Source organism: Arachis hypogaea, chromosome 3 (assembly GCF_003086295.3).
Source record: "Arachis hypogaea cultivar Tifrunner chromosome 3, arahy.Tifrunner.gnm2.J5K5, whole genome shotgun sequence".
Lineage (NCBI taxonomy): Eukaryota > Viridiplantae > Streptophyta > Magnoliopsida > Fabales > Fabaceae > Arachis > Arachis hypogaea.
The window spans coordinates 62,248,457-62,262,175 of NC_092038.1; the positions used below are offsets into that span (position 1 = coordinate 62,248,457).

General features: G+C 39.3%; 1 non-coding gene across 1 annotated transcript; it reads right to left on the reverse strand.

The window, feature by feature from the left end:
- Window positions 1–7,941: 7,941 nt before the first annotated feature.
- On the reverse strand, window positions 7,942–8,049 carry LOC112792985 (small nucleolar RNA R71). The gene has a single exon (XR_003197700.1). It is a non-coding gene; the product is annotated as a small nucleolar RNA R71 (small nucleolar RNA).
- Window positions 8,050–13,719: the final 5,670 nt, after the last annotated feature.

Consider the following 13,719-nt stretch of genomic DNA (forward strand, 5'->3'; position numbering starts at 1 on the left):
TTTTTTTTTTGAATCATAAAAGCAAACATAACTTATCAATGCACATGGATTTTCCATTATTTTTTTCTATTTTGGTTTTTTGATGTGTAGGTTCCCAAATTCCCAATATTCAAATAAATTAGAAACATGATATATTCCCTTATTAACCCATGTTCCCACAGTTTCCCCACACTTAAATTATACACAATATCTATCTTAAGCTAACCAAGGATTCAACTTGGAATTTTTTATTTTATTTTTCTGCTTAAGGCTAGTAATGTAGTTATGAAATAGAAGGGGGTTAAAAAGTTCAAAGTGGTTAACAAGGGTGATGTAAAAGGTAGGCTTATTTGGGATAAGTGAACTAATAACAAATAATGGCCTCAATCATATACAAGCATGTAAATACACTAAATAATGGACATATAGAATGGAACAAAGCAGAGATTGCAATTATAGAGAAGGAAACACACAAGAATAAAAATTTATGGTTAAATAATGTAACCATATAAATAAGCTCAAAATCTCACAGGTTGTGTGTTCTTTGGCTCAAAAACCATGTTCCAAATACAACTTCAAACAAGTGTAACAAAAAATTTTATTCAAATTAGTGAAATGCTATAAAAAAGTTTCTTGCAAAAGAAATTATTACTTTAACCAAGTTGTAAAATCTGCAAAAATCAAACAAATATGCAAATGCAATAACTAACAAGGAAAATAAACAATTGGTGTTGAGATAGAAGAATAACTAACCCATGGAGATCGGTATCGACCTCCCCACACTTAAAGATTGCACCGTCCTCGGTGTATGCTAAGATGTGCAGGTGGACGGGTTGCTTCAACTGATGCTTTTCTCCAAAGATTGAGCATATGAACTTGTTTGTCTCCCCAGTAAGAAGCTTTTCCTCTCCCTTTGTGGTGGCCATCCTGAAAGAAGAGGAAAAAGAAGAAAAAGTAACCCAAAAATAAAAATCAGAATATAAATAAAGTCTGGGTAGGCTAATGCCAAATAATGGGGGTCTCAATTACATGGTAGCTACAACATGCAAGTGAGAAAATAGTGGAGACACATGGCATATCAATAATGTAAAAAATTGCAAAAATGAGGGAAGAGAGTGTGGGTAAGGAGAGATAATATAAATTTATGTCAATGCAAAAGTGATACAGGTATAAAAGATTGGCATTGATATAAATAATATTACCTAACCAGAATAAAACAAGTCACTAAACACTCAAAATAATTCAAGAGAAGATGCAATAGTTGAATAAGAAAATTCAACACCAAAGGAAAAATAATAAATTTAGAAAAGAAGGAAGAATATACACTAAATTAAAATGCAATGAATGGAATATGCAAATAAATAAAATGAGAAAGAAGGGAAGAAAAAGTAAGTAAGAAAGGAGGGAGGAAAAATTAGGATTGGGGAAGAAAAGATAAGATATTTGGCAAATTAGGATAAGCTGTGCGGCGCAAGCGACGCGATCGCATGGGGCACGCGGTCGCGTGACTTGCGCTTTAAGTTATTCGACGCGGTCGCATCGGTCACGCGGCGCGTGACACATGTTATGCTTCTGGCGCGAGTGCAGCCTCGCGCCTGCACAACTCTCTGTTCAAATTATTATTAGTGCCAAATTTTAAGTGACGCGATCGCATGGGGCATGCGATCGCGTGAGTGGGCTTTAGAAGAATGTGACGCGGTCGTGTGGGTCACACGACCGCGTGGGTAGAATTGTGCGTTCAGCACCAATCCAGCACCACTCTAGCACAATAATTGGTTGTGCACCCTTTTACGTCGAAATCCAGGGCACGCGGTCGCGTGGGAGGGCATTATTCCCATGTTACGCGGACGCGTCAGCGACGTGGTCGCGTGGGACGATTTGTGCCATTGGCACGCCTCCAGCCACGCTCTCGCGTGACTCTCTGTTCATTTTATTATTCTCTCCCACACATGCGACGTGGACACGTCAATGAGGCGGTCGCGTCGCATGAAAATTTTTTTTTGTAAAATGTAGAATGCAATGCTTAATGTGAATGCTATGCATGATTCCAGGTTCAATAAAATAAAATAAAATTCAAAAACAAACAAAACTAAATAAAATCAAAATTGAAAAAGAAACGATCATACCATGGTGGGTTGTCTCCCACCTAGTACTTTTAGTTAAAGTCCTTAAGTTGGACATTTGGTGAGCTCCTTGTTATAGTGGATTATGCTTATACTGATCCAGGAATCCCCACCGATGTTTGTACTTCCAGTAGCCTCCGGGGTCCCAAACTAAGCATGTAAAGCCCTTAAGAAGCTTCAAATAGATTCTTAGGCTCCCGAGGTGACAAATGTCAGAACAGATTCCAGGATCCCAAACCTTACTTTTACACCCGTTTTTGTCTCGATCTGCATTTTTCCAACCGGGTGAAAGGTGATCTGAATTCTCACTGCAGCAACCAAACAGCTTCCTAGACCCATTCAGTTGAGCTTTACACCAACCTTTGCGTTTAAACTTAAAGCTTCCAACCATAATGAACCTTGCAGGACAATTCTTACCACTGGCCATCTTCCGCTTACTCTTAATGTCACAAAGAGCTCTAAGTTGACCATCCGTCTCCAGTAGCCCATATTCAAGTGGAATTAGAAAGCTAAGGGATATGAATTTTACCCACTTGAATGTTGTGAAGGATGATGGTAACTTAGGGGGAGGGGTTTCCAATAACTTTGGTAAGGTAATTTCAAGCTCCACTCCCTTGTGCTCTTTGACAACTTCCACCTCCTTGTAAGCTTCTTCAATTTCAACCTCTTCCTCTTGGTAGCTTTCTTTCAATTCAATCTTCTCTTCTTCATTGCTTACCAAGGACATGGGAGGTTGTGCTTCTGCTTCTTTAGTCTCCATCTCTTGATCGACCTCTTTCAAATCCTTAATCATGACATGCCTTAGAGGTTGTACACCCTCCTCAACATCAAATGCAACTGTCTTGGAAGGAGGCTCTATGTCTTGACTTTCCCATGGAGGTTCAGCATCTCCTAAGTCTTCAACCAATTCTTCTTCTTTGATAATTACAGCTTCTTCCACTTGTTCCAGTACAAAGTCATGTTCCGTACTGTCCACTGGAGTTTTTAGTATCTCCTCCGTGCTGCGTTCTTCATTAAATTGTCCACATGAAGCCATGGGGGTTCCTTGAGTGTCCGAACGTTAGGAAGCTAATTGACTTATCGCTTGATTTAATTGGTGAAGGGTTGCATGAAATTTTTCCACTGTTTCCTTGAGATGATCCCTTGATTCTTGTTCCACTTGCGTATCATAAGTAGGACCATAAGACTCTTGGATTGATGGATATGGAGATGGAAAATATTGAGGTGGTGGTTCTTGGGAGTAATTGGGTTGGAATCAGGGTGGTTCTATATATGGTTCATATGGCTCATAAGGTGGTTGGTATGGTGGTTGAGGGTTAGCGTCATATGGAAGTGAATAGTGAAAAGGGACTTGTGAGTATGGTGGTCCAAAGCTATGTTGAGGAGGGGGTTCATAGGCATATGGTGGTGGTTGTTGATAGTCAAAAGAGTGCTCACCATAGCCATTGCCTTGATATGCATCACAGAATGGTTGTTGATAGTCCATTGGAGGTGGTTGTTGCCATGAGGGTTGATCAAATCCTTGTGGCTCCACCCATCTTTGATTGTTCCAACCTTGATGCCTGTTCTCATTGTAATTTCATCTTCCTGCAACATAATTGTAACCAGACTCATAGCCAAAGGAGTGAGAGTTCATAGTAGTGAGATAAAATAAAAATAAAAATTAATAAAAAAGAAAATATTTTGAAAAAGATATGATTTTTGAAAAAAAAAAGATAAGATAAGATTTTTGAAATATATATGATTTTTGAAAAAAAAATATGATAAGATTTTTGAAATTTAAACCTAAGATAAGATAAGATAAAAAAAAATTTAAAATAAAAATCTGAATTTTTTTTTTGAAAAATATTTACAATAACCAATAATAAGGCACACGTTTGCAATTCCCCAGTGATGAGCGGATAATTTATACGCTTTTTGGCATTGTTTTTAGTATGCTTTTAGTACATTTTAGTTAGTTTTTATTATATTTTTATTAGTTTTTATTTAAAATTCACTTTTCTAGACTTTACTATGAGTTTGTGTGTTTTTCTGTGATTTCAGGTATTTTCTGGCTGAAATTGAAGGACCAGAGTAAAAATCTGATTCAGAGGCTGAAAAGGGCTGCAGATGTTGTTGGATTCTGACCTCCCTGCACTCGAAGTGGAATTTTTGGAGCTACAGAAGCATAATTGGCGCACTCTTAATTGCGTTGAAAAGTATACATCCAGGGCTTTCCAGCAATATATAATAGTCTATACTTTGCCCGAGATTTTATGGCCCAAATAGGCATTCCAAGTCAGCTTTAGAGTTCCCGGCGTTAAACGCCGGAACTGGAACAAAAGTGGGAGTTAAACACCCAAACTGGCACAAAAGCTGGCGTTTAACTCCAAGAAAAGTCTCTACACATGGAAGCTTCAATGCTCAGCCCAAGCACACACCAAGTGGGCTCGGAAGTGGATTTTTACGTCATTTACTCATTTCTGTAAACCCTAGGCTACTATTTCTCTATAAATAGGACCTTTTGCTATTGTATTTGGAGGATCTTTCAATATTCGGATCATCTTTTGATCATGTTTTTATGATTGAACCCTCTTTGGGAGGCTGGCCATTCGGCCATGCCTAGACCTTGTTCTTATGTATTTTCAACGGTAGAGTTTCTACACACCATAAATTAAGGTGTGGAGCTCTGCTGTACCTCGAGTATTAATGCAATTACTATTGTTCTTCTATTCAATTCAGCTTATTCTTGTTCTAAGATATCACTTGTTCCTCAACTTGATGAATGTGATGACCTGTGACATTCATCATCATTCTCACCTATGAACGTGTGCCTGACAACCACCTCCGTTCTACCTTAGATTGAGTGGATATCTCTTGGATTCCTTAATCAGAATCTTTGTGGTATAAGCTAGAATCCATTGGCGGGCATTCTTGAGAATCCGGAAGGTCTAAACCTTGTCTGTGGTATTCTGAGTAGGATTCAGGGATTGAATGACTGTGACGAGCTTCAAACTCGTGATTGTGGGGCGTTAGTGACAGACGCAAAAGAATCTCTAGATTCTATTCTGACATGATCGAGAACCGACAGATGAATAGCCGTGCTGTGACAGAGTGCGTTAAACATTTTCACTTAGAGGACGGGACTGTAGCCATTGACAACGGTGATGCCCAACATACAGCTTGCCATGGAAAGGAGTAAGAAGGATTGGATGAAGACAGTAGGAAAGCAGAGAGACGGAAGGGACAAAGCATCTCCATACGCTTATCTGAAATTCTCACCAATGAATTACATAAGTATCTCTATCTTTATTTTATGTTTTATTTATCTTTTAACCATTAATCCTCTATAACCATTTGAATCCGCCTGACTGAGATTTACAAGATGACCATAGCTTGCTTCATACCAACAATCTCTGTGGGATCGACCCTTACTCGCGTAAGGTTTATTACTTGGACGACCCAGTGCACTTGCTGGTTAGTTATGCGAAGTTGTGATAAAGAGTTGAGATTGCAATTGAGTGTACCATGTTGATGGTGCCATTGATGATCACAATTTCGTGCACCAAATTTTTGGCGCCGTTGCCGGGGATTGTTTGAGTTTGGACAACTGACGGTTCATCTTGTTGCTTAGATTAAGTAATTTTATTTTATGTCTAAGCTTTTTACTTTTCGAAAATTTTTCAAAATATACACAAAAATATTTCTATTTTATTCTTCAGAGTTTTTAAGAATGGATTCTAGAGTTTCATGATGATTTGTTGAAATATGGCTGGCTGTGAAGCCATGTCTAATCTTTTGGACCGAGGTTTCAACTTATCATCACAAGAGCTTGTTGATTTCTATCAATTTTGCTGTTGTGAGCAATGAACTGCTAAAGCTTGGCTGGCCATTGGCCATGTCTAGTGTTTTGGACCGGAGCTTTCACTAAAAGCTTGGCTGGCTGTGAAGCCATGTCTAATTCCTGGATCGGAGTCTTAGACTAGCATTGCAATGATTCCTGGAATTCTCATTAAGAATTTTGAACCCTTGTTTTTCTTTTCCACTCAATTTTCGAAAAAGCACAAAAAAAATTATAAAATCTTAAAATCAAAAATATTTTTATGTTTCTTGTTTGAGTCTAGTGTCTAATTTTAATTTTGGAGTCAATTGCATGTCTTTATTCTTCTAATTTTCAAAAATTACATGTGTTATGTTCTTCATTGATCTTCAAGTTGTTCTTGATGATTTCCTTGCTCTGATCTTTAAATTCTCTTGTCTTGAGTATTTTGTTGTTTCTCACATGCATTCTCAATTTGTTAGTGTCAATAGTATACAAACTTCTAAGTTTGGTGTCTTGCATGCATTGTTTATTTGATCTTAGTGGCATTTTGATTATTCCTCATCATTAAAATTCAAAAAAAAATTTTAATTTGTGTCCTTTCGTCAATAATACAGAGAATTGAAGATTCAGAACATGCAGCAGAGGAATTACACAGAAAAAGCTGGGCGTTCAAAACGCCCAGTGAAGAAGGAAAACTGGCGTTTAAACGCCAGCCAGGGTACTTGGCTGGGCGTTTAACGCCCAAAAGGGTAGCATTTTGGGCGTTAAACGCCAGAATGGATACCATTCTGGGCGTTTAACGCCCGGATGATACAAGAGGGAAGATTTTGTTTTTAATTCAAATTTTTTTTCAAGCTTTCATAATTTTTCAAAATCAAATCTTTTTCAAACCATATCTTTTCAATCATATATTTTCAAAATCAATTTCTTTCCATCCTAAAAAATACTTGCCTACAATTAATGATTTGATTCAACATTTCAAGTATGTTGCCTTTTCTGTTAAGAAAGGTTTAATGTTTGAATCATATCCTTTAAATTTCTTGTTAGCCAAGTCATTAATTTTAAAAATCAAATCTTTTTAAATTGTTTCTCAATCATATCTTTTCAATCATATCTTTTTAAAACTATAACTCTTCAATCATATCTTCTTAATCACATCTTTTTCAATCTTTTTTATTTCTAATTTCAAAATCTTTTTCAAAAATCACTTTATTTCTTTCCCAACTTTAATTTTCAAAAATCATTCTTCAATTTTTCAAAATTTCTTCAAAATCTTTTAATTCATTTTCGAAAATTCATCCCCTCTTCTCACATCCTTCTATTTAAGGACTAACACTCCTCCACTATCAACAATTCGAACTCTATCTCTCTTGATAAGTTCCAATTCTTCTTCTTCTACCTCTTCCTTCTATTCTTCTTTTCCTCTGACATCTCAAGGAATCTCTATACTGTGACATAGAGGATTCCATATTTTCTTGTTCTCTTCTCTTTCATATGAGCAGGAGCAAAGACAAAAGCATTATTGTTGAGGCTGACCCTGAACCTGAAAGGACCTTAAAGCGAAAGCTAAGAGAAGCTAAAGCACTACTCTCTGTAGAGGACCTAACAGAAATTTTCAAACAAGAAGAAGACATGGCAGCCGAAAACAACAACAATGCCAACAATGCAAGGAAGGTGCTGGGTGACTTTACTACACCTACTCCCGACTTTTATGGGAGAAGCATCTCTATCCCTGCCATTGGAGCAAACAATTTTGAGCTTAAGCCTCAATTAGTTTCTCTAATGCAACAGAACTGCAAGTTCCATGGACTTCCATTGGAAGATCTTCATCAGTTTTTAGCTGAATTCTTGCAAATCTGTGACACTGTCAAGACCAATGGGGTTGACCCTGAGGTCTATAGACTTATGCTATTCCCTTTTGCTATAAGAGACAGAGCTAGGATATGGTTAGACTCACAACCTAAAGAAAGCCTGAACTCTTGGGAAAAGCTAGTCAATGCCTTCTTGGCAAAGTTCTTTCCACCTCAAAAATTGAGTAAGCTTAGAGTGGAAGTCCAAACCTTCAGACAGAAGGAAGGTGAATCCCTCTATGAAGCTTGGGAAAGATACAAACAATTGATCAGAAAGTGTCCTTCTGACATGCTTTCTGAATGGAGCATCATAGGTATCTTCTATGATGGTCTGTCTGAACTGTCCAAGATGTCATTGGACAGCTCTGCTGGAGGATCTCTTCATCTGAAGAAGACGCCCTGCAGAAGCTCAAGAACTCATTGAAATGGTTGCAAATAACCAATTCATGTACACTTCTGAAAGAAATCCTGTGAACAATGGGACGAATCAGAAGAAAGGAGTTCTTGAGATTGATACTCTGAATGCCATATGGGCTCAGAACAAAATATTGACTCAGCAAGTCAATATGATTTCTCAAAGTCTGTCTGGAATGCAAGCTGCACCAGGCAGTACTAAGGACGCTTCATCTGAAGAAGAAGCTTATGATCCTGAGAACTCATCAATGGAAGAGGTGAATTACATGGGAGAACCCTATGGAAACACCTATAATCCTTCATGGAGAAATCATCCAAATTTCTCATGGAAGGATCAACAGAGACCTCAACAAGGTTTCAACAACAATAATGGTGGAAGAAACAGGTTTAGCAATGGCAAGCCTTTTCCATCATCTTCTCAGCAACAGACAGAGAATTCTAAGCAGAGCCACTCTGACTTAGCAACTATGGTCTCTGATCTAATCAAAACCACTCAAAGTTTCATGACTAAAACAAAGTCCTCCATTATAAACTTGGAGGCACAAGTGGGTCAGCTGAGTAAGAAAGTTACTAAACTCCCTCCTAGTACTCTTCCAAGCAATACAGAAGAGAATCCAAAAGGAGAGTGTAAGGCCATCAACATGGCCAAAATTGGAGAGGAGGAAGAGGCAGTGATCGCCACTGAGGAAGACCTCAATGGACGTCCACTGGCCTCCAATGAGTTCCCTAATGAGGAACCATGGGAATCTGAGGCTCACACTGAGACCATAGAGATTCCATTGGATTTACTTCTGCCATTCATGAGCTCTGATGAGTATTCTTCCTCTGAAGAGGACGAAGATGTCACTGAAGAGCAAGTTGCTAAGTACCTTGGAGCAATCATGAAGCTAAATGACAAGTTATTTGGTAATGAGACATGGGAGGACGAACCCCCTTTACTCACCAAAGACCTGGATGACTTGACTAGGCAGAGATTACCTCAAAAGAGACAAGACCCTGGGAAGTTCTCAATACCTTGTACATTAGGCACCATGACCTTCGAGAAGGCTCTGTGTGACCTAGGATCAAGCATAAACCTCATGCCTCTCTCTGTAATGGAGAAGCTAGGGATCTTTGAGGTACAAGCTGCAAGAATCTCACTAGAGATGGTAGACAATTCAAGAAAACAAGCTTATGGACTTGTAGAGGATGTTTTGGTAAAGATTGAAGACCATTACATCCCTGCTGATTTCATAGTCCAAGAGACTAGGAAGTTCATGGATGAATCCATCATCCTTGACAGACCCTTCCTAGCCACAGCAAAGGCTGTGACTGATGTTGACAGAGGAGAATCGATCATTCAAGTGAATGAAGAATCCTTTGTGTTTAAGGCTCAAGGATATCCCTCTGTAACCATAGAGAGGAAGCATGAAGAGCTTCTCTCAAAACAGAGTCAAACAGACCCACAATCAAATTCTAAGTTTGGTGTTGGGAGGCCACAACCAAATTCTAAGTTTGGTGTTGAACCCCCACATTCAAACTCCAAGTTGGTGTTGGGAGGTTCCAACATTACTCTGAACATCTGTGAGGCTCCATGAGGGCCTACTGTCAAGCTACTGACATTAAAGAAGCGCTTGTTGGGAGGCAACCCAATGTTATATTTATCTATTTTCCATTGTTATTTTATGTTGATGATCATGTGAAGTCACAAAAACAATTATAAAAGCAAAAACAGAATGAAAAACAGAAAGAAAAATAGCACACCCTGGAGGAAAAGCTTGCTGGCGTTTAAACGCCAGTAAGGGCAGCAAATGGGCATTTAACGCCCAGTCTAGCACCATTCTGGGCATTTAACGCCCAGTCTAGCACCATTCTGGGCATTTAACGCCAGAAAGGGGCACCAGACTGGCGTTTAACGCCAAAAAGGGGCACCAAACTGGCGTTTAACGCCAGAAAAGGGCAGCAGCCCGGCGTTTAATGCCAGGATTGGCAGAAAGGGCGTTTTACACGCCACTTGGTGCAGGGATGAGCTATCCTTGACACCTCAGGATCTGTGGACCCCACAGGATCCCCACCTACCCCACCACTCTCTCTCTTCTTCACCCATTCACCAATCACCTCAATATCTCTTCCACAAAAGCCCCCTCCATCTCCTGTATTTCCTCTTCTTCTACTCTTTTCTTTTCTCTTTTGCTCGAGGACGAGCAAACCTTCTAAGTTTGGTGTGGTAAAAGCGTTGCTTTTTGTTTTTCCATAACCATTTATGGCACCTAAGGCTGAAGAAACCTCTAGAAAGAGGAAAGGAAAGGCAAAAGATTCCACCTCCGAGTCATGAGAGATGGAGAGATTCATCTCAAGGGTGCATCAAGACCACTTCTATGAAGTTGTGGCCATGAAGAAGGTGATCCCCGAGGTCCCTTTCAAACTCAAAAAGAGTGAATATCCGTTTCAAACTCTCAAGAGGTTGGGAAGTTCTTACCAACCCCATTCAACAAGTCGGAATCTTAATGGTTCAAGAGTTCTATGCCAATGCATGGATCACCAAGAAGCATGATCAAAGTGTGAACCCGGACCCAAAGAATTGGCTTATAATGGTTCGGGGGAAATGCTTAGATTTTAGTCCGGAAAATGTAAGGTTGGCATTCAACTTGCCCATGATGCAAGGAGATGAACACCCCTACACTAGAAGGGTCAACTTTGATCAAAGGTTGGACCAAGTCCTCATAGACATTTGTGAAGAGGGCGCTCAATGGAAGAGAGATTCAAAAGGGAAGCCGGTTCAACTGAGAAGGCATGACCTCAAGCCCGTGGCTAGGGGATGGTTGGAGTTTATCCAACGCTCAATCATTCCCACTAGCAACCGGTCCGAGGCTACTATAGACCGGGCTATCAAGATTCATAGCATCATGATTGGAGAGGAAGTAGAAGTTCATGAGGTTATATCCCAAGAACTTTATAAGGTGGCGGACAAGTCCTCTACCTTGGCAAGGTTAGCCTTCCCTCATCTCATTTGTCACCTCTGTAATTCAGTTGGAATTAACATAGAGGGAGACATCCTCATTGATGAAGACAAGCCCATCACTAAGAAGAGGATGGAGCAAACAAGAGATCCCACTCATGAACATGAGGAAATTCCTCATCATGAAATCCCTGAGATGCCTCAAGGGATGCACTTTCCTCCACAAAACTATTGGGAGCAAATCAACACCTCCCTAGGAGAATTGAGTTCCAACATGGGACAACTAAGGGTGGAGCACCAAGAACATTCCATCCTCCTCCATGAAATTAGAGAAGATCAAAGAATCATGAGAGAGGAGCAACAAAGGCAAGGAAGAGACATTGAGGAGCTCAAGCACTCCATAAGATCTTCAAGAGGAAGAACAAGCCGCCATCACTAAGGTGGACCCGTTCTTTAATCTCCTTGTTCTTTATTTTTCTATTTTTCAAAAATTATGCTTTATGTTTGTGTCTTATGATCATTGGTGTCTTAGTGTCTATGCCTTAAAGTTATGAATGTCCTATGAATCCATCACCTTTCTTAAATGAAAAATGTTCTTAATTGAAAAAGAGAAGAATTGCATGAATTTTGAATTTTATAACAGATTAATTATTTTGATGTGGTGGCAATACTTTTGATTTCTGAATGTATGCTTGAACAGTGCATATGTCTTTTGAATTTGTTGTTCATGAATGATAAAATTGTTGGCTCTTGAAAGAATGATGAAAAAGGAGACATGTTACTGAGGATCTGAAAAATCATAAAATGATTCTTGAAGCAAGAAAAAGCAGTGAATTCAAAAAAAAAGGGAGAGCAAGCAGAAAAAGCCAATACCCTTTAAACCAAAAGGCAAGGATAATAAAAAGGATCCCAAGCTTTGAGCATCAGTTGATAGGAGGGCCTACAGGAATAACATCCTGGCCTAAGCGGCTAAACCAAGCTGTCCCTAACCATGTGCTTGTGGCGTGAAGGTGTCAAGTGAAAACTTGAGACTGAGCGGTTAAAGTCGTGATCCAAAGCAAAATGAGTGTGCTTAAGAACCCTGGACACCTCTAATTGGGGACTCTAGCAAAGCTGAGTCACAATCTGAAAAGGTTCACCCAGTTATGTGTCTGTGGCATGGATGTATCCGGTGGTAATACTGGAAAACACAGTGCTTTGGGCCACGGCCAAGACTCATAAAGTAGCTGTATTCAAGAATCATCATACTTAACTAGGAGAATCAATAACACTATCTGGATTCTGAGTTCCTATAGAAGCCAATCATTCTGAACTTCAAAGGATAAAGTGAGATGCCAAAACTGTTCAGAGGTAAAAAGCTAAAAGCCCCGCTCATCTAATTAATACTGATCTTCATAGATGTTTTTGGAATTTATTGTATATTCTCTTCTTTTTATCCTATTTGATTTTCAGTTGCTTGGGGACAAGCAACAATTTAAGTTTGGTGTAGTGATGAGCGGATAATTTATACGCTTTTTGGCATTATTTTTAGTTTGCTTTTAGTATGTTTTAGTTAGTTTTTATTATATTTTTATTAGTTTTTATTTAACATTCACTTTTCTGGACTTTACTATGAGTTTGTGTGTTTTTCTGTGATTTTAGGTATTTTCTGGCTGAAATTGAGGGACCTGAGCAAAAATCTGATTCAGAGGCTGAAAAGGGCTGCAGATGCTGTTGGATTCTGACCTCCCTGCACTCGAAGTAGATTTTCTGGAGCTACAAAAGTCCAATTGGCGCGCCCTCAATTGCGTTGAAGAGTAGATATCTAGGGCTTTCCAGAAATATCTAATAGTCTATACTTTGCCCGATATTTGATGGCCCAAACAGGTGTTCCAAGTTAGCTTCAGAATTCCCGGTGTTAAACGCCAGAACTGGCACAAAAGTGGGAGTTAAACGCCCAAACTGGCACAAAAGCTGGCGTTTAACTCCAAGAAAAGTCTCTACACATGGAAGCTTCAATGTTCAGCCCAAGCACACACCAAGTGTGCCCGGAAGTGGATTTTTACGTCATTTACTCATTTCTGTAAACCCTAGGCTACTAGTTCTCTATAAATAGGACCTTTTGCTATTGTATTTGGAGGATCTTTCAATCTTCGGATCATCTTTTGATCATGTTTTTATGATTGAACCCTCTTTGGGAGGCTGGCCATTCGGCCATGCCTAGACCTTGTTCTTATGTATTTTCAACGGTAGAGTTTCTACACACCATAGATTAAGGTGTGGAGCTCTGCTGTACCTCGAGTATTAATGCAATTACTATTGTTCTTCTATTCAATTCAGCTTATTCTTGTTCTAAGATATCACTTGTTCCTTAACTTGATGAATGTGATGACCGGTGACACTCATCATCATTCTCACCTATGAACGTGTGCCTGACAACCACCTCCGTTCTACCTTAGATTGAGTGGATATCTCTTGGATTCCTTAATCAGAATCTTTATGGTATAAGCTAGAATCCATTGGCGGCCATTCTTGAGAATCCGGAAGGTCTAAACCTTGTCTGTGGTATTCTGAGTAGGATTCAGGGATTGAATGACTGTGACAAGCTTCAAACTCGCGATTGTGGGGCGTTAG